The 25,055-nt window shown below is 45.0% G+C and overlaps 1 protein-coding gene across 5 annotated transcripts in view; it reads left to right on the top strand.

The window, feature by feature from the left end:
• The window catches only part of STAT6 (signal transducer and activator of transcription 6), a 604,937-nt gene that overhangs the window by 227,892 nt on the left and 351,990 nt on the right, over positions 1-25,055 (top strand). The window lies entirely within an intron of this gene.

Here is a 25,055-nt window from a genome sequence, read left to right as displayed (position 1 = left end):
CACGGGCGCGAATCCCATAATCTCAATTCAGGAATGGGTGTTTACCTGTAGCAGCCTTTACAGTAAATTGGAGGAGGTCTAACAAGGAATCTGACTGCTGCCTATGCTGCACAACTACACGCAAGTGATGAACACATGCTGTTTTTCTGTCTCTTGTATGCGAAACCGAGGCCCAAATTGATTGCCCCTATGTGCAGATCCCTCTGTCTGTTGACGAGGGGAGAGCCATACAGAATATGTGAAAGCGATACCACCTCGATTGTGGTTGTGGCTGCCTCCAAATTCCTTCATTCAGCATGCATAATTAGAAAAAAAGTTCTAAAAGCCATATAAAATAGGCCCTGAATGGTCCTCCTGTGATCACGATTGATGGATTACTGCACGTGTTTTTCTAATGTTATTTATTGTTGCTTTGAACTGTTCTACTACTTTGTTTAAATATTTTTCATGAATGTACTTTTGATTATGAAACAAATATTTCGAAATATCAGTAAACGAAACCCCATGAAATGTGGCATGAACAGGAAGTGAGACTTCTTTGAAGTGTGGCTTCACAAAGTAGTGAAAATCCTTTGAAGTGTGGTTTGAAGGCAGCTGACTAAACCTTCACTTTTTTCTTGTTTACTGTAACCTTTGTTAAGCAGCCAAAAGAACCTTATCACTGTCTTGTAGATGCGATGATAATGAGGCCATTTCACTTATTTTGGAGACGATTGGCAAAGCATGTGGAATTTGAATTTCTATAGCATGATCCACTGCTTTGATCACCAACACTATTGATGTTCCACGATCTGTGAATGCTTTTGGTGCTAAGAAAACATTTACCCCGACAAAGGGGGTGTTTGGTTCTTGATACAGGTGAATCCTGCACTCTGGAAGTGCAGCAAGCTCCCATGCACTAAGCAATAAGTGTATCAGTCACTGGAAAGGTACTGCTTGTTTAAGTGACATGTCCATTCCACATGGCTAGTCAATTCTGCATGGACTAGTCACTTGTGCAGTACTTCAAGTGGCCACTGGAGGCTTCTTTTCCCTCTGGTCACAATCACACTGTACGACTTCCAGCTCCAGGTTGCCTCTAGCCTTTAGTCAGGCAGTAGGGGCTGTAGGAGTCTGCTGTGTAGTGCAGGAGAGCACTATTCACAACTTCCAAATTTCAAAGCGATTTTGTGGGGTCTCTGGCTTGTTTTTCCACAGCAGCAGTCCCTCTGGTCTTTTCGACTCTTCCTTAGCCTGTTGACATTACTCCTTCCCACCTCTTCTCTGCTTCTAGCCCCACCCTTGTGCTTTACTGCAAAGTCCTCTGGATAGTCCTCTTTCCGCAAACCAGTTCACAGTGAGCATACGGTAGCTTTGTCACGCACTTTCCAGTTACAAATCTTCACCAAGTCCAGTGCTAGAGCAGATACGACTGGTCAGATGGTCTCCTTTACAAGAGTCCTTGGGTGCGCTTTGATGGTCGTCTGGTTTAGCCAACCGGTCGATCAGTCTTGAACTGATCCTTTTGTAGAATAAGGTCTTGGTCAGGGTGGGTCACATTCCCACCCCCAGTGTAAGCAGATTCGATCCGCTTCCAAGTCCGGTATCACAAAGACCTGTATGGGTATGTATGTTTCTTCAGACTTCCAGCTGTGTTCCAGGCTGGTCTCGGTAGCTATGGAGCTGCACACAACCTTCGTTCCCCACTTCAGGGCATCTGTGAGTTTCCAGGTCTCTCAAGCAAACAGGAGGCAGCAACACGCCCGCTCCGAGTCCAGTCCAAAGCTTCTCACAACACCACCAGATATAGCACCTACAAGAGGTGGGTGAAGAATACCTACAGCGTGTGAGTGCCTCAGGATCTGGCTATCTTAATAGTAATTTCAAGCTTTTTTAATGTTTATGCGCCTTGTGATATATTTCATATGTCACTGGATTGTCCTGCATTCACCCCTCCTGGACAGCAGTGGGGTCTACGCTCCGGGAATCCATGGATTTCCCATTGCCACTTCTGGACCCCCTTATTCCCTGCCATGACTTATTGGACATTTCTGAGCTGACCTGCCATGCCCGTCGTCTGTTCGCCACAGCCCTTCCAGCTGCCAATATCTGTATTCTACGACATTGGCGTTCCCCACAACAACGGAATTGCTTGCAGAAATGTACAAGACTGCTACCTATGAAAAGGTTATTTACAACTTAATGGACAAAGCAGATATTTTTCTTCTCACGTGGTCTCCTTTCTGCAGGATGCCCCCTAACCCATTCTTCGCCATGTCTCTAGGTTCTATCTCGTCATTGTCACTGCAACCCCCCCGCCCCCCTCTCACCCAGCCCAGCATTATTACACTTGGGCTTCGCCTGAATGATCCGGCTCCCTGCCCTCCCTACCTGCTTTGTAGTTTTGTCTTCTCTCCCTTCTTTTCCTCTTGACGTTTTTCCTTTCTTTTCTTCTCTCCATCTAAATCACCCCATCCATCTTTTTTTTCTTCCTTCCTTATTTTTTTTTTTTTGTTACTCTCTGTATTGGTGCATGTATTGCAAGCAGCATTTCTATCTTAATATGGATTTAAGCTGGACTTGCATGTCATGGAATTTGCTGATATTTTATTTTTTGGTACTTAATTTATGCCAATAAAATAATTGATACACACAAAAATTGGACTGTCCTTATTTTGCTTTAGGCTTTTGCACCTGGCAAGACAGTCCTGGTCTATGAGTCGGATCTGCTTAGAGATAGTCCACCCTATAATGAAACCCGGTTACATGCTAGTTGTGGCTACTCTAGGTTTCTGCACTTGGATGAAGGGGTGAGCTGTCCTAAGTTGATTTGGAGAACTACCAGTATTTTTATCAACATGAACAAAAAGTACAGATCTGAACTGACAGAGTTATAAGTATATAACATACTTTAATAATCACAGGTCCCAGATTGCTGATGAGAAATACTGGAGATCCTTCTCGAGGATCAACATGAGATTATTAACCCCGCTCATTTTATGAAAATTGTGTCCTGAAAGTCCCCTTTTCTCTCACAAACGCAGTATGTATGTCATCGGTCGGAACTGACGACTGAAATCTGGATTAATATCTGAAATCATTCTATTAATGATCTCATAACTGCATAGCCTCGTATAAAAGATGGGGCATAAACTTGGCAACCGGAGTGGACACTCCTGAAATGTTTGATCTTAAAACTAATTTTTTTTCATGATCCAGTGCACCCCCGTTGCACCAGTGATTCCGGAATCATGGAGGGAGACTGGTTAAAATGAGTGAAGGAATTAAGTAATGCCCATGTCATCATTATTGGAGATTTGGCTTTAGAAGCCTTGTCAAAGGAGTGTGTTAAAGTTTGTTTATGGTTCAAATCAAATTACATAAGCACACATTAATATTTGTTGTTTTTAGGCTCGGGGAGAATAAGTGATTTGACCAGAATCACAGAATGTTGAGCCGCTGCCTAAACTTGAGCCTGACTCCACTGTTGGCAGCTCTGGCCATTACGCCACATCCTCACCCACATCAAACAATATTGTATCGACAAACTGGTTACTCCAAATGATTCCTAACAGTCCCATCCAGCACAGCAAAACCTCAAAGTTGATCACATTTATAGAGGGTAGGCATGCCCAAAAAGAAGCAAGTCCCAGCAGTGTCTCAGCACTGTCCTTGGAGAGTGTACGCCAAGGGTCCAAGCCACTGAAAAAGGCTGTGACCATATCTACCTGGGAGGAAGCATATTTCTTACAGTGCCACTCTACATACATCTTGGCTAGATAGCCAAGTTATGCAGAAAATCCTCTATCACGTTTCCGTGGACATCCATAAGAGCACTTGTCACCACAGTGTGGTGGGCTCAAGTCTTGTAACAGCAGCAGTTTTGTGGCTCTCAACTTCGTCTCTTTCAGTGTTGCCACCGCCCTGCATGAGTTGGTCGCTCAGATTAGTAAACCTGATCACTGACAGCGCAGTGGTGCCAGGCACTTGTTTAAACCACTTTCTATTTTTGAGGAGCCTAAAAGCCTTCACCAGTAAGTCTCCATTTTTGGCTTTTGCATCCCCTACAATTCAATGAATGAATTCTGGGGTTCAGTTTTTAGGGATTCTAAAAGGACATCTCCCATGACCCACAGCACTCTGATGCGGGTGCCTTTCATCAATTGTCCAAAGCCTCAATCCTTTCTTACAGAGAGACCAGTCTGCCCACACCTTCTGTCTTTAATTACTTCACCTATTTCAGGTGCACTTCTAGGTCTCTCACTGGGCTTGCCAGGCACTTTGCCCTGCTTTCTTCTTCATCCACTCTTTGTTCCACAGCTAACACCCTACTTGATAACCTGTACAGTTTCTTTTCCACCTACTTCTGGGCCCCTTGATGGTGCACGTGTCGTCCTTTGTCAATGTGCCCTATATTTGTGGATCCAAGGAGTGTCTTTTCCTCATGCACTAATGTGTAATTCTCTCTAGACAGGGAGGCAGTGCCACCCTGGCTACTTTTGGCTGTCATACTTTGGGGCTCAAAAAATCACCCTTACCGTCCTGCTTAGCTGCCATTGTCCACAAAAAGTAGAAGTCCCTCAAGTGGAGAAACAACTAATCCCGAAGTCTGCTTCAGTTCTAGTGACGTACTCCTGAATGGCAAAGTCAAATGACTCAAGCAGTTGGCCACCTCTTCCGCTTCCCAGTGACGGACCAGCTATACACTTGCCAAAAAGAAAGATCTTCCTGGAGCTATTTCTGTAGCAATCTGGCGAGGACAACTCAGACCATCCTGAAGTATGTGTTTGTGCCAAAATATTTAAATGAGATGATGCCAGAGTCATCAGAAAAACTATTCCAGGATAGGTTTTTGATTACTTGAAGTGCAAATATGTGATGATTGCTAACAACTTTAGGAAGTCTCTAACAACTTTAGGATGAGTGCAGATTACTACAAAGAGATATTCGGGGAACAGGGGGATGAGTATGGATTACTCTTGGATGACATCATGACATCTTCAGGATGAGTGCAGTTTGCTCCAGGATCATTTCATGAAAAAGTTAGGATGAGTGTAGACTACTCAATGATGATCCTATCACAAGTCCACGATGAGTGTAACTTGTCATGATGATTTTATGACAAATTAAAGAAGAGTAGATTGTGCTGCCATGATAATACGGCAAGTTCAGGCTCAGTATGAATTACTCTGCGATGATATGACGTCTTCAGGAAAAGTGAGCTTCAGCCTTTGCTGATTTACATTTCAACTTTAGAAGAGATCTAAGCTACTATACAACAGCTCCAGAGCTTTTTCTGGGGATTGTCAGTGATTGCAGACTGTTTTGACTACATTGCATAGTAATAACTACTAACAAGCAGTGACAAAGCCAGAAGGTTTCGCTTTTAAGACCTATTGACTTTGAAATTGTGTTTTAGCCATGCTGTACAGCATTGCAACTGTCGTGCAGCATGGGTGAAAAAAACGAATAATAATGCTGCCTCGTCCTTTTATGTGTGCATGTGTTCAGCATGAATGAGTGCACCTACAAAAGGATTTTTTTTTTAATGATTTACTGATCCCAAGTGGATCAGTAAATAAAAAAACAGCGCAAAAAAGAAATATAGGTCAAAGCATTTGTAAACAGATGAGCTGGAGCAGGTGATGGAGGATGGAGGAAGTGAAGCAGCTCGGCTGACCGACAGGGGAGGGGGAGGTCAGAGGGGGTTGAAGCAGCAGGGCTTGCAGGGGATAAGCAACATGAGGGAGAGAACATGGTCAAAAGAGCAACATGGTCCGACCGATCTCTCTCCTCCCTTTTCCAGCAAAAGTCATCGAGAAGATCGTCAACACACAGCTCGCCCACTTCCTCGAAGACAACTCCATCCTAGACCCCTCTCAATCCGGTTTCAGACGAAACCACAGCACCGAGACTGCACTCCTCGCCGCCACAGATGACATCAGAACTCAAATGGACAACGGCGAAACCTTGGCCCTCATCCTCCTCGACCTATCAGCCGCTTTTGACACAGTCTGCCACCGCACCCTACTGACCCGCCTCCATGAAGCCGGCATCCAAGATAAAGCCCTCAACTGGATATCATCCTTCCTCTCCGACAGAACCCAGAGAGTCCGACTCTCCCCTTTCCGCTCCAAAGCCACCAACCTCATCTGCGGCGTCTCCCAAGGCTCCTCCCTCAGCCCTACGTTGTTCAACGTCTACATGGCCCCCCTCGCTAAACTGGCCCGCCAACATCACCTCAGCATCATCTCCTACGCCGACGACACCCAGCTCGTCCTCTCCCTGACCAAAGACCCACTCACCGCCAAAACCAACCTCCACGAGGGACTAAAAGCCATCGCCGAGTGGATGAACGACAGCCGCCTGAAGCTCAACTCCGACAAGACGGAAGTCCTCATCCTCGGGCGCACCCCTTCGGCCTGGAACGACTCCTGGTGGCCCACCGACTTCGGACCCCCACCCACCCCAGCCAGCCACGCAAGAAACCTCGGCTTCATCCTGGACTCCGCCCTCACCATGTCCAAACAGGTCAGCGCCGTCTCCTCTTCCTGCTTCAACACCCTTCGAATGCTCCGCAGAATTTTCAAGTGGATCCCAACAGGAACCAGAAAGACGGTGACCCAAGCCCTCGTCAGTAGCAGACTTGACTACGGCAACGCACTCTACACAGGCATCCCAACAAAAGACATCAAACGACTCCAGGGTATCCAAAATGCATCCGCCCGCCTGATCCTCGACATACCCCGCCGATGTCACATCTCCCCTCACCTGAAGGACCTCCACTGGCTCCCCGTGGACAAGAGGATCACCTTTAAACTCCTCACCCACGCTCACAAGGCTCTACACAACACCGGACCTACCTACCTCAACTCCAGACTCAACTTTCACGCCCCCACTCGTCAACTCCGCTCTGCCAATCTCGCCCTCGCCATCGTCCCCAGGATCCAGCGCAAGACCTCCGGCGGCAGATCCTTCTCCTTCCTCGCCGCCAAGAACTGGAACTCTCTCCCCACCTCTCTACGCCAGACCCAGGACCTCCTCACCTTCAGGAGACTCCTCAAGACCTGGCTCTTCGACCGCTAACAGCTCCCCCCCCCCCCCAGCGCCTCGAAACCCTGACGGGTACATAGTGCGCTTTACAAATGATTGATTGATTGATTGATTGGGCGAGAGAGAGCAGCATGAATGCGGGAGAGGGAAAGAAGCACATGGGTGAGAGGGGGAAGAAAAGCACACAAGTGAGACTGCTGGAAAGCACATGCCCTTCCATGGAGTGTTAAACAAAAAAGAAAAACGCAGTATCCTAAAAGCGAGCAGAGGAAGCAAAGAAGCCAGTCAGTCAAAGAAAGTGGAAACAGGATATGCTGTATGGAAGGGACAAACACAAGATGGACCAGGTGAAACAAATAAATTCATCCAATAGAAGGCAAGTAAATAACAGTGAGAGTAAAGCCAACCACTGGTAACCAATGGGTGGGATTCAAGCCTCTGTATGTCTGCCGTATGTCTTTCGCAGGCAGTGGTAGGCTCAATGTAAAAAAAGCCTTCCTGTTAAATAGTTCAGAGTGGCTTGCAGACACCTACAACTCTATGGAGCAGGTATTCCGCCACTCTCTTAGTAAACTGCTAGACATACATGACAGCACATCACATTTTGCTGAGAGACTTCTGATTTTTTTGCAGCAAGTAATGGCAATATTACAGTTTTTTCTCGCTTAAAACTTTATATGACTCCAGTGCTATCTAAAAATGAATTCCTCGTAATTATTATTTTTTAATTACGCCACAGGGACAATAACTATTTCAGCTAAGTTTTATAATGCAGTTAATCAATGTGAAAAGTGTTGTAGTACTGAGTGATTATTTCTAGATGTTGAAATTCTGAAGAATAGATCCTACTTAACCATGAAATGTTTCAAAAGTGTTATAGGAGGTGATTTTAATGTGAAGATAGATACTAGTCCCACCATCTATGACCACTTTGAAATTGATGCCCTATCCCTCCAAGATGGATAGCAGGGAGGTTAAGTGATGTAGAATCCTATTGGTTTTTGAGTCCAGTGAGTACCAATGACTCTGGGATGCTTACAGAAGTAACCCTGTTTGACCTGGGTAGGGCGGAAACCCCCATAAGTGCAGTGGTAAGCCATACTTCAGCCCTGGCAGAATTGGAGCCACATAGGTCTCCTCTGACTTATTTCATGGCTCACCCGCAGTCCAGCTCCGGACTACTCCTGCCCGTCCTAGTCTCGGCTATGTAGCAAATCTCCTTGTGGTGCTCTTGACCACTGCACCCTTGGTCCTTCAGTAGAACCTATGTCCACCCCTTTCACTCAGGGGTGTGCCGGATTAGGATAGGCACCTGCTCCTCTAGCATGAAATACAACATCATGCCACAACAGCCTCACCGAAAGGGCACAGTCGTCCTCTGCTCGGCCTGTACCACTGTCCAGATCTACAAAGACACATCCAGCATGGACATCTGACTACTAAGGTTACTTCTAAGGTTACAGAGCTGACCACTTTTTGGGGCTCCAGTGCGGCTGCTTGGGCTGAGAAAGTGAAGCTTGATCCAGAATGCCGTCAGAAAGAGACTGTCTTAGTGTTCCATTGGTTTCACCCCATACATAGTTATTTATGCTGCTATTTTTTTGTTTTTTTTAAGTGTTCGTTTTTGTATTATTAGACCTACTTATAGTGCCACTTTAGCCTTTATTTTTTTCATTGTATTTCTAAGACTTAATTAAAATAAGTTAAAATATTACTACCCTTGAATAAAATAAAACTAAATCCTGTTGAATCTCCTTTGTTTAGGTCCAGTTTGATCATGCAATCCACTGCTCCACCAAACTTTGTAAAATACTGCTTCAGGTCTTTTTTTAAGTGCATTACCACTGGATGGATCATAGTCCTTTTTTTAAATTATTTTTAGCCACCCTACACAACAGCCCTGCTGCTATCCAGGGTGGCTACTAATCATTGCCAAAGTCGGCCCGCCCATCCTGTACAGCATGAACAAAAGGCAGTGGCACAACTAATGGCCCTAAAGGCGCGACCTATTGGCTTTGGCGATGCTTGTTAAGTTTTGGTACAACACCTCTGTGATTCTGAGCAAATCAGTTAATCATCCCATGCGTGAAAAAAGAAAAAAAAACATGGCGCTAGGCAAAAAATCCTATCACATAAAGAAAACAGTTGTGTCCATGTTCGTGTGTTAATACATTTGGACGCAGATGATACATGTCACAATAAAAGCTGATAACACCTGCTGCCCCAGTACGATGTGATACACTGTGAGCGATGGGGCCGAATCTATAATTTAACCGGATGACAGACCGCAAACAGATTCTATGTCAGGACCAGAGGCTCAGATTATGCTTATCTTTCCATGCTCTTTGTTTAGCAGCCAATGAAAACTTGTTAAACCAAAAAACTACATTTCCCAACAGTCCCTGTATCACGTGATGACCATAGAGGGATTATATGACGGAACACCGAATTAAAAACAACTACTAACCTTAACAACGAGGTCGGAACACCGACCTCGTCCTTACTACTAATGATTTTACCACGAATGCCTTAACAACGATATTTCGTTGTAAAGGCATTCCTGATAAAATCATTAGCAATAGGCACCATTCACCCTACATCCCTCACCCCACCCCCCCAACCCCACCCCAAAACCCACTGACCCCCCACCCACTCCCCAAAACCAAAAACGCCCCACCCCCCAACCCCACCCTAAAACCTAAAACCCCCTGACCACCCACCCACTCCCCAAAACGCCCCACCCCCCCAACCCTACCCTAAAACCTAAAACCCCCTGACCCCCCACCCACTCCCCAAAACCAAAAACGCCCCACCCCACCCCAAAACCTAAAACCCCCCACCCCCCCACCCCACCCCAAAACCTAAAACCCCCTGACCCCCCACCCACTCCCCAAAACCCAAAAAACCCCACCCCCCCAACCCCACCCCAAAACCTAAAACCCCCCACCCCAAAACCTAAAACCCCCCACCCCCCAACCCCACCTCAAAACCTAAAAACCCCTGACCCCCCACCCGCTCCCCAAAAACGCCCCACCCCACCCCCCAACCCCACCCCAAAACCTAAAACCCCCTAACCCCCACCCCACCCCAAAACCTAAAACCCCCTAACCCCCCACCCCCTCCCCAAAACCAAAAACGCCCCACCCCCCCAACCCCACAACCCCCCACCCCCCCAACCCCACCCCAAAACCTAAAACCCCCCACCCCCCCCAACCCCACCCCAAAACCTAAAACCCCCTGACCCCCTCCCCAAAACCAAAAACGCCCCAACCCCACCCCAAAACCTAAACCCACCACTTACCTTCGCCAACTCCCTTCTTTGTACCTTAACCACGCATGTTCGTTGTTCAGAACATACGTAGTTAAGGCACAAAAATACGAAGTGGTGGTTAAAAAAAGCGTTGTTACGCTTTCGTTAACCACGACTTTCGTAATAAAAAAGTCGTAAAAAAGGATGTTTCCCCCATAGAGGAGGACTCCTATAAAGTACAGTCTCACCAGGAACAACTCCTCTTTCTTTGCTGCTTCGCAGCCAGTTAAGTGCACTTCATTCTTTATACTGTGTTTTCTGTATGTACAGTGTTGTTTGCAACTTGTCTAACTGCTGATTGGGAGTGGTTTTGCCCTCCCTAGGGTGACCGATCAGCTCGCACTCCTTATTTAGTGAAGTGGGAGCAGGGGAGTGAGGACGCGCCCGTCTCTGCGCAGTCCTCTTTGTCTCTCCGGTCCCAGTTTCAGTTTAGTTTTGTAACGCTCGTGTTTCTGAGCGTTTCAGAACTCCGAATACCATTCTATTTTTCGTGCGCTGGTGACTTCCAAGGAGCGCTTTGCCTTTGAGCACAAAGAGACAATTGTTACTTCTTTTTCTGGGCCGGAGTGAAGATTAATAATAATTTCTCCCCATTTACACCTCTCTGCTTGGACACTGGGGTTGCAAAATATATTGAGTTTCAGGCTGGGCCTGGCATATATTTATAATTATCTGACTGCTTTCAGGGCAGCTCCCTCCACATCTAATCATTTATATTTCTGCCCTGCATATATAAATATAGTTTTTCTGCTCCTCTGGAGCCCATCTGCTTTGTGACAGTATGGCTGATTATGGAGACCAGGCTGAGGACGAATATTATTTTGAGGAACCTGCTGGTTCATTTGAACAGGACTTAGTGTATGCCTTGGACGCTGGGGTGCGTCACACAGTCAACCAAGCCTTAGCACAGGCTATCAAACCCATTAAGCATCACCTTCTGGGTTTTGCGGAGCAACAGGGATGAGTGGCCCATTCGGGCACTCAGTCTATTATGGATCCCTCCCTTTCTTCTGGTACTCAGTCCATTAAGGAGAGTCATAACCCACATTCAGCGGACTTTGAGACCCTTGTCAGGGCCATGGCTACGGAGCATGATTATAATGCATCCTCACAAAAGAAAGCCGCAAGTGACCCGGCTTCTTCTTCTTCTGAGCACTCATCTGAGCAAGGGGATGACCCCTCCCCCACACCCGTAAATGCAAGAAGAAATCTCATCATATGGAAGCACCTACTCCTAGAGTTTTGACATTCGAACCGGAAGACATTGTTCATCCCCGGTCGTCGATGTGGTTACCACCTCCTGAGGTGGCAGATTATGTGGAATCCCATATCAGACACAGTTTTGATAAAGAAGTTCGCTCTAGACTGCGGTCTGAATGCCCCAGGCTGGATTTCCCTTCCAAGATGACAGAGACGCCAGAATTGGATCCCACTCTAGTCACTTTTCTTAAAAAATCTGCCAAGGATCCTAAGAAGGGTATAGACCACGCCTGCGTGGATGCCAGGACAAACTGTTGGACGTTGCTGGTCCGCTGACAAAAATCTTAGAGTTGGCTTTTCAGGCCAAAGAGTCAGGGGAGGCGATCAACCCGGATATTTTGGCGGGTTGGGCTCAAAGAGCGCTTTGCTTCTTGGGCAATGCAAATTGTGCTATATCTTCTGAGCGTCACCCCTCCATTTTGATGAAGTTGGACCCCAAATTGGCAGATTTAGCTACCTCCGAATCAGGACCTGTAGCGCAAGGTTTACTGTTTGGTTCTCCTTTTATCAAGGAACTTTCCAAATCTGTGGCAACATATGCAAGTTTGGACAAATCTCAGGGTTCGATTAGAAGTGTGCTGCGTCCACTTTTTCGAGGGGCCGGACGCTACAGAGGGCGTGCCGTCGCCCGCTTCAACCAGCAAGGCCCTCAACGTGGGTATTACCACCAAGGAAGAGGCGGCTTTCAGGAGTATGACGCCTCCTCTTCAACCTTCCACCGTTCGCGACCAAGAGCGTGTCGCTCCAGGTTCCGCAGAGGGAGATCTAAAGGCCACCAATCTTTCTCCCAGGAGCCAGGATCCACAGGTGAGCCTTATTGCATGTTCAGATGTAATGTTGGGGGGGGCAGAACGAAATGTTTTTTGCAAGCATGGTATCAAATTACTTCCGTCGCTTTGGTGCTAGAGACCGTGCAAGGATTCATACTGGAGTTTTACGAGTCCCAGCCCAGCAATGCCTTCCCTGTCCAACATATTTTTCCCTTCAAGAGCGCAGTTTCATCTCCGCAGAAGTTTTGTGCTATGTTAGCAAAGGGCGCCATTGTCAAGGTGTCAAAACACCCTTCCGGATTTCTCAGTCCAGTGCTTCTGGTAGACAGAAAAGGGGGTGGTTCACGCCTGCTTCTGAATTTAAAAGAATTCAACGGTTTTCTGCTGTACCGTCATTTCGAGATGGAGGGCATTCACTTGCTGAGAGACATTCTCCAAGAGGGAGACTAGATGGTTCGATTAGACTTGAAAAATGCTTATCTGACCATTCCTATTTTTCCTCCCCACCGGAGATTCCTTCAATTCCTTTGGGAAGATGTTTATTACGCGTACAAGGTTCTTCCGTTTGGCCTGTCATCAGCCCCTTGATGCTTCACGAAGGTGATGTGTCCAGTTGTAGAGTCCCTGCGTTCTCGAGGGGTCCGTCTGATAATATATCTAGACGACATTCTGATCATGGCCCAAGACCTGGATCTTCTTGTTTCTCATCTGGCGTGGTCTGTGTTTCTGCTACAAGACTTGGGTTTTATAATCAATGCCCAAAAATCTGTTCTGATCCCGTCTCAACAGACGGATTTTCTGGGTTTCTGGATAGATTCTATTCGGTCTCAATTGATTCTTCCCCCGGGGAAGATTAATTCAATCAAGAGGGAGTTGAGATCTCTCTTGTCCAGTCAGACTTTATCATTGAGGGCGATTGCCCGCATGGTGGGCCTGCTTTCTTCATCGATCCAGGCGATCTTTCCAGGTCCTCTCCATTACAGAGCCCTTCAGAGATTGAAGATCTCCCACCTTCAGAAGGGTCTCAGTTATCCGGACCAAATTCTCCCCTCGGAGGAGGTTCGGTCAGAAATGGCTTGGTGGTTAGAACACATGGAGGCGTGGAACGGCAGAGCGATCTTCAGCTCAGCCCCGGACATTGTGATAGTGTCCGATGCCAGTCGTTGGGGCTGGGAAGCCCGTTGTGAATCAGTCTCCACAGGAGGTCGTTGGTCCAGTACGGAACTTAGTCTCTATATCAATTGTTTGGAGCTTCTAGCAGGCTGGTTTGCGATCAGGAGCCTCTCCCCTATCAAGGCGAACTGTTGTATCCTTCTGCGCATGGACAATATTTTGGCAGTGAGGTATGTCAACAAATTGTAGGGAACACGTTCCCGCATGTTAGCGGAGATTGCCAATGATTTTTGGCACTTCTGTCTACAACACTGGATCTCGGTTATTGCGGAATATCTACCGGGGAGCAACAATCTAGTTGCGGACTGGCATTCTCGACATCTGAGGGATTACAGCGATTGGAGACTTCATCCCAAGGTATTCCGGGCACTCTATGCACGGTGGGGTCCGTTTTCAATAGATTTATTTGCATCAACTGTCAGATCAAAAGTTTTGTCAGTTGGAGGCCGGATCCGGAAGCATCAGCCACGGATGCTTTTCTTCAGAATTGGTCTCAGGAGCCCGGATACGCTTTTCCTCCCTTCTTGATGATCCCCAGAGTGTTAGCGCAGATCAGGCGCCAGCAAGCGGATCTGGTTCTTGTGACACCTCTGTGGAGGTCTCAGGCCTGGTTTCCGCTAGCTATGGAGTTGAGTTGCAATCATCCAGTAATACTTCCTTTCAGGAAGAACCTTCTCCAGGACCCTCTGTGCCTCCCTCATCAATTGGTTCTGTCTGGTCAGTTGTCCCTGATGGCGTGGCGTCTTTCATGGAAAGATGGAGTATCCCAGGACTTTCGCAAGAATCGTCCGACTTCATTGCAGGTTCCTGGTCATCTAGTACACACAAAAGATACGTTTAGCTTATCGATCAATTAATAATTATCGATCTGCTATATCGGCGGGTCATTTACCTATCGAAGGCAAACCCATTGGAGAGCTTCCCATTGTTTGAGAGGTATTAGATTAGCTAATCCGCCTCGTCGTCGTTACTCCACTTTATGGGATGTAGACATTGTTCTATGTTTTTTGGAATCATGGCCGTCCAATAGTTTCTGTCCAGAAAGCAACTTTTGGCCAAACTCACGATGTTGTTATGTTTAATTTCTTGTAAGAGAGTCTCAGATGTTAGAGCCCTAGACTTGGCAGGCAAAGCTTTTTCTCCAGAGGGAGTGACTTTTTCCATTTCGCGAAGAACTAAATCTAATCTGAAATCTGTATTTTATCCCAGTTTTGTGGCTAATCCGAAATTGTGAGTGGTGCAGTGTCTCAGAGTTTGAGGTGAGGACAGAAGAATTTCATTCGGATGTGGGGGGGTCAGTTACTCATTTCATTAGTCAAACCTTATCACCCTGTTTCATCAGCCACTCTGGCTAGATGGATGTGATGTTTATTGAATGAAGCAGGCATTGATATTTCAAAATTCGGTGCTCATTCCTCCAGAGGTGCTATGGCATCAAAATCTTTTGCTTTGGGTTCTTGTTTAGAAGACATTTTAAAGGCAGCAGATTGGTCTTCTTCATCTATGTTTAAAGCATTTTACTATAAACTTATTGTGGATATTGCATCAGTAGTGGTTAATCAGCTTTGAACAAGCATAATCTGAGCATCCGGTCCTGACATAGAATTAAAAGAAATTCTAGCATTCGCGTTAAGAATTTTTTCAATTCTATTAAGGACACAGAGGCGATGATTATCCCGCCACACTGTTAATATGTTATATTATTTTTATTATTGTACATTATGGTATTGTTAAAACTTTTATGTACATGGTCATTGTATTTCACTGCTTTCCCACTCTTTTTGGTAGAATATTTAAGGATCATTTTATGATGTTCAGTTTTTATGGTCCAGATTTTTCTTGTTTTTTTCTAGGAAATGAAGGCAAGTAATTTCTTTCGTCCTTCCTTCAGGATCAGTTTCCCGGAATGGATGGGATTCTCCTGTTGATTCTACAGTTTGTTCCTTGATATGGAGTTTTTCAAGATTCAGGTTAAGAATGGAACGGTTATCTGTTGCGGTTGTTCTGCAAAGAAAGAGGAGTTGTTCCTGGTGAGACTGCACTTTATAGGAGTCCTCCTCTATGGTCATCACGTGATACAGAGACTGTTGGGAAATGTAGTTTTTTGGTTTAACAAGTTTTCATTGGCTGCTGTTAAATAAATAGCATGGAAAGAAAAGCATAATCATCGCCTCTGTGTCCTTAATAGAATTGAAAAAATCTTAACGCGAATGCTAGAATTTTTTTTTACTCCTGAATCTGCACTGTTGACCTGGATGCACCTAAGCGTCCAGGGTGCAGAATGCTGCCACGCGCCAGCACCTCACCGGAAGTCATACATTAAAGCCACCCCACGACGAGTAAGTATCGTATCCTAAATGCAATAGTGGTGAGATCAGTATAAGGCACACGTCCACTTTACGTCAATCAGGCGCCTTAGCCGGTCGACGTATAATGCAAGTGACAGGAGCTCCAGTCGCTACTTGTGCAAGTGAGGCCTGTGTGTGAGCTTTGCGCACTATTAAGCTCCTCCTGTCTGCTTTCAAGTGCACTTTCGATTGAAATGCTGCTGTTCGAGAGCGCACTAAGAAATATTGCGCTTTGAAGAGGCTTGGTGTCAGTACACAGCGCCACTTAAAATAAAATAACAGTCAAAACCACTTAAGAAGGCAAAGAAGAAGAGAAAAAGATCGGATTAGGTCAACGGAGTCTGAGGAAGCAGAGACAACAACAGGACAACAGGCCGCAAGACTGTTTCCACCGGTAACCCGTCACCTTGACATAAAATGAGTGTCCTGACGAGGCAATGGACTTCAGCGAAAATTCAGACACGCATAATCCAAGGTCACTGTGTGTGAGAGACGAGACAGACTGCTAGCTTAAAATAAGAAAAATTGCTATTAGCCCTGTCGCAAAAAATGAATGTGTAAAGCACTGTAATAACTATAGATTGCTATGCCAAAAAAAGCAAGCACAGCCAGGTACGTAAAAAATAGACACTTTATTCAAGATTGCAGTTAATTTTCTGTAGTCTTATTTTGGAGGTGCTGCATGCATGTATGTACACATCAAACGAACGTGTCTGCTTATGACAGAGGCGAATTGCATCCAGTATCTCTTTATCTTTGTATTTTTGGCGTAACTAAGCATTTATCCTGCTCAGAGACAAACCCAACAAAAATATTCGGGCAGCTCCCGCTGTTAAGAGGACACAATGGCTTTATTCTGGGAGCATTAAAGCTGCGCCTTCTCATTTCAAGAACTGAGGCCGGATCGTCTGAAATATACCCCGCTGCACTCGAGTGGGGTAAATCCATTTGCACCGCTTTTGCTGATCGTGTTACATGGCATGAAGCACACGGTATTTGCACCAGGATCGAGCTTTGGCAAAGCCAGTGGGTCTCAACAATGCCCGAGCTATGGGCGTTGTCAGTGTGAATGTCTTTTAGCAGTATTTGGTCCCTTAAGTGATGTTACTGTGACAGTGGTGTGTCTCAAATAAGAACAGATGTTAAAAAGAAACATGCGTGGGGTAAAACGTCAAACATTGAACTGCAAAATGAAAGTAACAGAGAGACACAACTCCCTGGGATTAGTCAAGAAAACTATTTGGTTGAATTACACTGAAACAGTCGGATTTGTCCTTTTTAAGGTGCGAAATGACAACTAAGCTAATGAAACAAAGAAAGAAATATAAGAAACAAGAGGCGAACGGTACGTGACTCAGAGTGACTTAAAGGAAAGTTAGACAAAAAGCCAATAGGTCTTGCCTACAGGAGGTATTTGCTTTTCCAATGGTAGAGCCGTGTTTTGCAGCATCTGCGCTGCTTTACATCATAGCTAAAACATCTACACATTTGATACGTCATGTAGGGAGGCCAGTTGGCTTTGCCAACGTTTCTTTTTCCTGCTTATTTGCAGCCTGTCTCTGCTCTGAAAGCTGTTTGTTGTCTGGCAACAGGGCTTGGTCGAGCACTGAATGTCACACAAGAAGCTTAATATAATAGATTGTGCAACAGCTTAACATCATACTGTGATCTTGACAGCTCTCTTCTCAGCCAAATGGAAATCAGTCTTCAAAACTAGAGTCAGTTCCACTGTAATTAGGGAATGTGCGGCTGCAGCGATTTTTGGATAGTTATAGATTTGCTGCATTTGCCACCTAATCCCGCTTCCGCGTAACAGGCTCAATGCAGAGCACACTGCAGGGTCACTGCAGAGCACACTTTAAGCGCACTGCCGGCTCACTGCAGGCTCACTGCAGAGTGCCCCTCAGAGCACACGAGCACGCTGTAGAATACATTTACCAGTGCGCAGCAGGGCACTACATTTACAAGCAAATTATAGGGCATTCTTAGGGGTTCACTGCAGGGTATGTAGGGCAGGCTTATGAGCTCAGTGTAGTGCATGCTGAAGAGCCCGCTGTACGAAGCCAAAGTTTGGGACCCAGCGCTATAAGAGGGGTCACATTTACTCCAGTTTGCACTGCACTTTAGTGCTGAGTACATAGCCTTCACAGTGGTCAATAGGCGCTACCTTTTACATCTCATTGCGCTGTTTGAGCGCTCATGAGAACTTCTCCAAGGTGGGCGGAGTGTGCCGAATGGGACACAGTGCGCACAGAAACCCTTTGCCGGCTGCCGCGTGAGCATGCACTGCCTCGGTAGAGATCCTGCCCTAACCCCACGGTGCAGAGCTGGGAGCCCCCTGCTTTGCCCTTTGCGCCACATTAAAAGCAGGGAACCGAAGGCCTCGCCATAGCGTCACAAGGCCACGTCATCGAGGAGCAAGTCTCGCCATCACCCGGGCAAGCAGTGGCGCTCTGACCTGGGACCCATGCAGAGGCCCCTCCTCTGGTGCCACTTATCGGGCTGCAGTTTATTCTATAACACACATCAGAGAGCCATCTGGGAGAGGTCCGGAGCAGGACTCAGCACATGTACCTCACTCCTGGGTGACCTCTGCCCTTCTTACTCTACCCTGCTTAGAAGAAGAATTTGTTTTCATGCAGTGCATCGTACCGCATGTTTGCGGTCTCTAAGCACTGTAAATAACAGGTGTTCATTTACTAACCTTAGACCGTTGAAAGCCTGAGCGAGTTGGGATTTCATTTCATGAAATGCAGAACCAGCCATTCTTTGCGGCAGCAAAGGATCACATAGTGCCACAGGCTGACTAAATTATGTGGCAAGAAATGGCACTTTATGCAGCGCTGTGAGGCAGATTCAATGGCAGCGCTATTTGTACACATTGATTTATGCAGTGTTGTGAGGCAAGATTCCGTGGAAGCGCTGTTAACTCAAATTGATTTCGGCAGTTTCTGTGGCAGCACTATTAACACATTGGTTTAGGCAGCGCTGTGAGGCAGTTTATGTGGCAGCACTATTAACACACACTGATTTAGGCAGCGCCATGAGGCAGTTTCTGTGGCAGCACGATTAAAATACTTGGTTATAGGCAGCGCTAAGAGGCAGATTTTGTGGCAGCGCTTTTAACACACTGATTTATGAAGCACTGTGATGCAGATTCTGTGGCAACGCTATTAACATCCATTGTTTTGGGCAGCCCTGTGAGGCAGATTGTGGCAGCTATATGAAAAAACACTGATACAAAAGGGATACCAGCCTCATTCAAAATACAAACTTTGATTGTGAAATGAAAGTACACTCTTTCACCCAATCCCGTTAAGATTGTTATTTATGACAAAAATTGGTGTTTTCTTTCTTGGACGCACAAGAACATTCTTTTTACACCACCCCTGGCCTCTAGCTCCCAGAGTAAAATAGTTTGTGTAAAATATATGCTTAATCCAGGAAATATTTGAACTTCTGGCAATAAAAGGTGCACTCTTATTCTGCACATCCCAGTGATTTCACTTTGTCGACACTATGGGTGTGCATTAGCACCGCTTTACTTTAAAAGTGACCCGCGCAGACCCGTTTCCTGCAGTTTGTCTTGGTAGAAGATGCTGCGAGACTCACATCAGACCCAACAAATTTTGATGTGGCAGGCAGCTGACAAAAGTTTGCACAGCTATGACTGAATGTAGCAACCATTTGTGACTGGAAGGAGTTTCTAGTCATGTGAAAGAACAACGTAATTGACAACAAAAGATACTAACTTGGGCTACCAAGAAATAAATGTATCCTTGTGTAATGTAGCTGGTGCAAGTGTAAAGTGCTCTGTTCCCTTTGGGTTGAGTGAGCGCTATAAAAAAGTGCCCAAAAAAATCTCGCGGGAGACAGTGAGAGGATGCAACAACAGACAGTGAAAGAATGGGGAGCACACTGAAGGCTCACTGCAGAGCACAATGCAGAGCAAGCATACGTGCAAGCTCATTGCAGAGCACATGTACACGCACACTGCAGAGCACACTTACAAGCACACTGTAGAACACGTTTACCAGCGTGCAACAGGGCACTACATTTAGAAGCAAATTAGTGGGCATTCTTAGGAGCTCAGTGCAGAGCATGCTGAAGAGCATCCTGTACGAAGGCAAAGTTTGGGACCCAGTAGTATAATAAGGGGGTCACATTTTCTCCGGTTTGCCCTTCGTGCTTTAGCACTGAGTATGCTGCCCTTACAGTGGTAAATAGGTGCTCCCTTTTACATCGTGTTGAGTTGTTTGAGCGCTCGTGACAACTTTTGCAAATGTGGGCGGAGTGTGCCGAATGGGGCACAGTGCTCACAGAAAGTCTTCACCTCCTGCCCTATGAGTACGCATTGCCTTCCCCGGTAGAGATCCTGCCCTAACCACGGGGTGAAAAGCTGAAAGCCCCTTGCGCTGTCTTCTGCCCACATTAAAAGCAGGAAACCAAAGCGCTTGCCATAGCGTCACAAGGCCCACGTCATCGAGGAGCAAGTCTCGCCATCACTCGGACAAGCAGTCTCACTTAGGGTCCAGGGAGCAGCTCCACACTTAGGGCACAGTTTATTAAACAGAGCAGGGCGCGCAGTCCCTAGGTCTGTACTTCTCATTGTCCAACTGCTGGAGAGAGGATATGGCGTGAGCATTGGGCAGTAAAAAATATCAAAACGTAGTAAAGAGTTTAAAAAGCATTTTGTGAAGTACATGTGACAGGAAAATAGAGAACTATGAAAGAAACAAACAATAGGTCGAGTTCACACTGTTAAATTGCCAAAAATAACCCCCCCAAAAAATCAACAAACAGAAGTAGGAGGGTGGTAAATAAACACAAGGCACTGTGGGAAACAACCGCGGGAAGACAGAACACATGGAGTTGTGTGGAGTGTGTAGCTGAAATTAAAAAAGAAGTGACAAAATCTTTTGTATTAAAAAAAAAATAATCATAAAAGGGGCTTACAGCCCGCCCACTGCCTCCCTATTATGTACCATTGGTAGGCTTTCCTGGTCACTCTGGCCGCCAGCCACTGATCAGCAACTGGAAAAAGTACTTGGTCCAAGCTCGAGAAAACAGTCAAAGCAGAAGGAGAAAAGAGGAAGTGCACAATCTGATGACGTGAGGAGTCCTGCTGACCAAGGAGAAGCAAGAAAGGGAGAGTGACCAGGCAAGCCTACCAATGGTAAATAATAGGGAGGCAGTGGGCGGGCTGTAAGCCCCTTAGAATCTTTTGTATTTAAAAAAAAAAAATCTTAAAACACAGCGCAGGCAAAACCTAAAACTGAATGTGTCCTTTTGTAATGTAAGTGTTACTCATGTAAAAAGCTCCAATACCTTCATGTCAGGTCAAGTTTGCGCTACATAAAAATGCAGAAGAAGAAATAGTACCACAATCACACCGTGAGCAGCAGATGGACACTAATTAAAATACATCAATCTCTACTTGGTCCATGCACCGTGAAAAGAAAAGGAGTGACGCAGTAAGTGATGCCTCCCATGCACTGCACATTAGCAGACAGCAAAGAAAAGTGATAGTGATGTCAACAAATGGTAAGTAATGGACTGACTTAACACCCCCTTTTAAAGCTTTTTTTTTTAACCAAATCACCAAGAAAGCAGATAACCCATAACTAAAACTTAATATGATTAATTATATTTTAATATTTATTTAAAAAGCTAGAAAACTATTTAACAAGTATTCAAATAAATAAATAAAATAACATGTTAATCAACAAATATTATTATTTATTTTAACAAGCACTATCTACCCAATCTGTTAATAAACCCAACAATCCAAAAAATATACATTATTACAAGGTGTATTTAAAAAAGATTAAGTAATTTGTAAAATAACATATAGAATGAAATAAAGGCATATTACAGTATAAAAACCAAAACCCATATTAAAACATAGTTAAAACAGTATTAAAGTAAACAATATTTTCAACTTGGATAATATAGTACAAAAAAAAAAAAAAACAGTAACTCACTATTTTGGACCACTATATTTTTGTGGTTGTGAAATTATTCCCATAATACTATGGTCAAGCAATATTTCGGAATCACTATTTGGGTGAAATACCCTGCTGCAGCGTCCTCAAGGACCACCAAAAGTGGACCCTCCTTCTTTTTCTGCCCCCATAGTCAAGTACGTAACTCAAACAAAACATAGATAAAACATGCCATAACCTAAAACATACATTCACGGAGAAGTGAAGGACCTAATAACAGCAGACTAAGAATTACATCCACAATCTGGTCAGAAGGCTGTTCATCCTGTATTACGGGCTAAAAGAGAGATTAAACTACCACCAACCAAGAGTCTCCCAAGAGTCTGGTAAGAAGTCTTTAGTAAAAGCAGGAGTTACCTTTCACCCCGCTCTGCTGTAGAAGCAAAAACATAATGTGGAGTGCCCCATGGGGGCTTGCTGATGTCCAGTCCACTTGGACAAAAGGCACAGAGCAGTCCAGGCAAGTAAAAGGGGGCAGGGGAAAAAACTTTAATGCAGTGCACGGATAGTCATCTTACACAATAGATGTATGGGTCGATAACCCCTTGTGGAAGTGCCTCATTTTTAGGTCGAAGCTGTCTGGTTGCTAAAGACTTCTTGGGGACATTTTGAGGGTTGATCTAGGAATGCATTCCACACATGATTGGCTTTGTGGTTTGGAATTCACATTTGCTTGCTTTCTATTTGCTGGCTATATTTGTTTTAGGCTGTTCACCATGAGTTTGTCCCTCTTGTGTAGCATAGCTTGTTTCAATATTCTTCCACAAGTGCTTGCTTTCTGTAAATAGGCCTTTAGATTTTATTCTTATCTTTATTCTTATCTTGTCGTATTTGCTGTGCATTCAAAAACAGAGGTCAAATGTTGGGCTCTGTCTTCAGAGGTAGCTTGGTGTTTACTTTTCTCTTTCTGACTTCAAAGTGAGAGGATTTATCTGACAATTTTGCTGGGGCTGTGAAAGGAAAGGCTTTTTTCTAGCACACAGCAATATTTAAAAGTCTGTAGATGAACTGTGCAAGTATTTTAGATTATATCAGAATTGCGTAAGCACAAATGAAGCACATTTTATGTAATTCTGGAGTGTGGCAGACACTATTTTAATACCAGCAAAACAGATCAATACACTAGGTCAGTGGTTCTCAACCTTTTAACTTCTGTGAACCCCGATTTAATCATTACTGGAGCCTGGGGACCCCCACTGAGTCATTACTGAAAGCTGAGGACTCTGGTCTAAGCATTTTCAATGATTTGAATGGCAAAACAATACTAAAAAAATACAGAAATAAGCATTCATCGAACCAATGCACAAATTATGAAGTATTTCATTTAATTTGCAAAGAAATACAAAAAAATCTAAAGTTTAATAGGAAGGTTTGAGCTTTTCTAAGTTTAGTTGAGGCTGCTTATCGTCCATACTCTTTGACGTACTGTTCCCATGAATCAATCTGAGGATACTAACTTAATTTTTAGCTTCCAGTTTCAAATTCCTTCACATTTTCACAATGTTTTAAAATATTCAACTTTATGTTTTGCTTCTTTCTTTATATTTACTTTATTGATCTATTAATATCATTTAGTTTTCTAAGTGTTCGCTGACCCCCTGAGTAGTCTTTGCAGACTTCCAGCATTCCTCGGACCACAGGTTATGGCACTATGTGATGCTATTGTCACACAATATTGCTTGTGTGCTGTAAAGTTTTATCAGTAAAACTATATGTCTATGCAAATGTAAAGGTCACTTCAATTGAAAATGTGTTTGTCTTTAATGGCAGTGCATAAGTACCAAACCATGCATATTCCTCTGTGCCTCTCCACTCTATGCCACTCTACAGCCCTTCACTCTGACACTACGCCACTCCACTCCTGCCACTCCACACCACACTGCTCTACTCTAATCCGTTCTACGCCACTCAGTTACACTCTATGCCACACTGTTTTACTCTGTGCCACTCTTCTCCACTCTATGCTGCTTTGCTCCACTGTACGCCACTCTACTCTATTCTACTCTGCAATGCTGTACTCTTCTCCACAACACTCCACGATACTTTATTATACTCTGTGGCCAGATGTACAAAAATGCAATTTTGCATTTCTTAAATAGCAACGTCATATAAAATGCTATATAAGAAATGCAAAATGCTATGTACAGAGATACCGTTTTCCTAATTGCGATTCCTATAAAGTGGGAATCACTATTTGGAAATCGGTATAAAGAAATACCTTTGCATTTTAATCAGTGGGCCGGTTTTGCATTTCCTAAATAGCGATTTGTTATAAGAAATCGCTATTTGGGAAATGCAAAACTAGGGATGGCAAATGACAAAAGTGCCCCCTTGGTGCACCCCAAAAATAGGGGTGCACCTGTAGAGCACACACATGCCTACATCACAGTAGGAATCACAAATAGGGAATGTCTGTTTGGGATTTCCTATTCTGGAAATCGCAATTTGCGAATCCTGAAGGGCCTTTGTACATAAGAAAAAGCGTTTTTGCATTTCCTAATGGCCTGAAATACCAATTCGGACCCTTAAGAAATGCAAAAGTGCTTTGAACATCTGGCCCTATGCCACTCAACTGTACGCCATTCTACGGCACTCTAGGCCACTCTTCTCCACTCTATGCCACTCCACTCCACTCCGACACCCTACATCGCTCCACTCTACACCATACCACTTTACGACACTCCACTCTACAACACTCTACGCCCCTCTAGTCTGATACTGTACTCCACGTTACACCATTCTACTCAGCACCAATCTACACCATGCCGGCACTCTACACCGTTCCACACTGCGCCACTCCACTCTATGCCAGTGTACGACCCTCCACTCTGACACTGTGGCACTCAGTGACACTCAATGCCACTCTACGCCACTCAACTCTACTACACTCCATGCCACTTTACTCCAATCTGCAATGCTCCACACAATGCCACTCCGCTCTGACTCTTTACTCCACTCAAGGCTACGCCACTCTACTCCCGTCTACGACACTCTACTCCTCACCATTCGGTGATACTTAAGTCCACTCTCCAACACTTAAGTCCACTCTACACTACCTCACTCTATGCTCTTCCACTCTACGACCCTCAGCTATACATCACTCCATTCTACAGCACTCTACTCCATTTTGTACCACTCTGCCATTCAACTGCATGAC

This window comes from Pleurodeles waltl, chromosome 4_2 (genome assembly GCF_031143425.1).
Source record: "Pleurodeles waltl isolate 20211129_DDA chromosome 4_2, aPleWal1.hap1.20221129, whole genome shotgun sequence".
Taxonomy (NCBI): domain Eukaryota; kingdom Metazoa; phylum Chordata; class Amphibia; order Caudata; family Salamandridae; genus Pleurodeles; species Pleurodeles waltl.
This window is presented reverse-complemented; position numbering and strand designations above follow the sequence as displayed.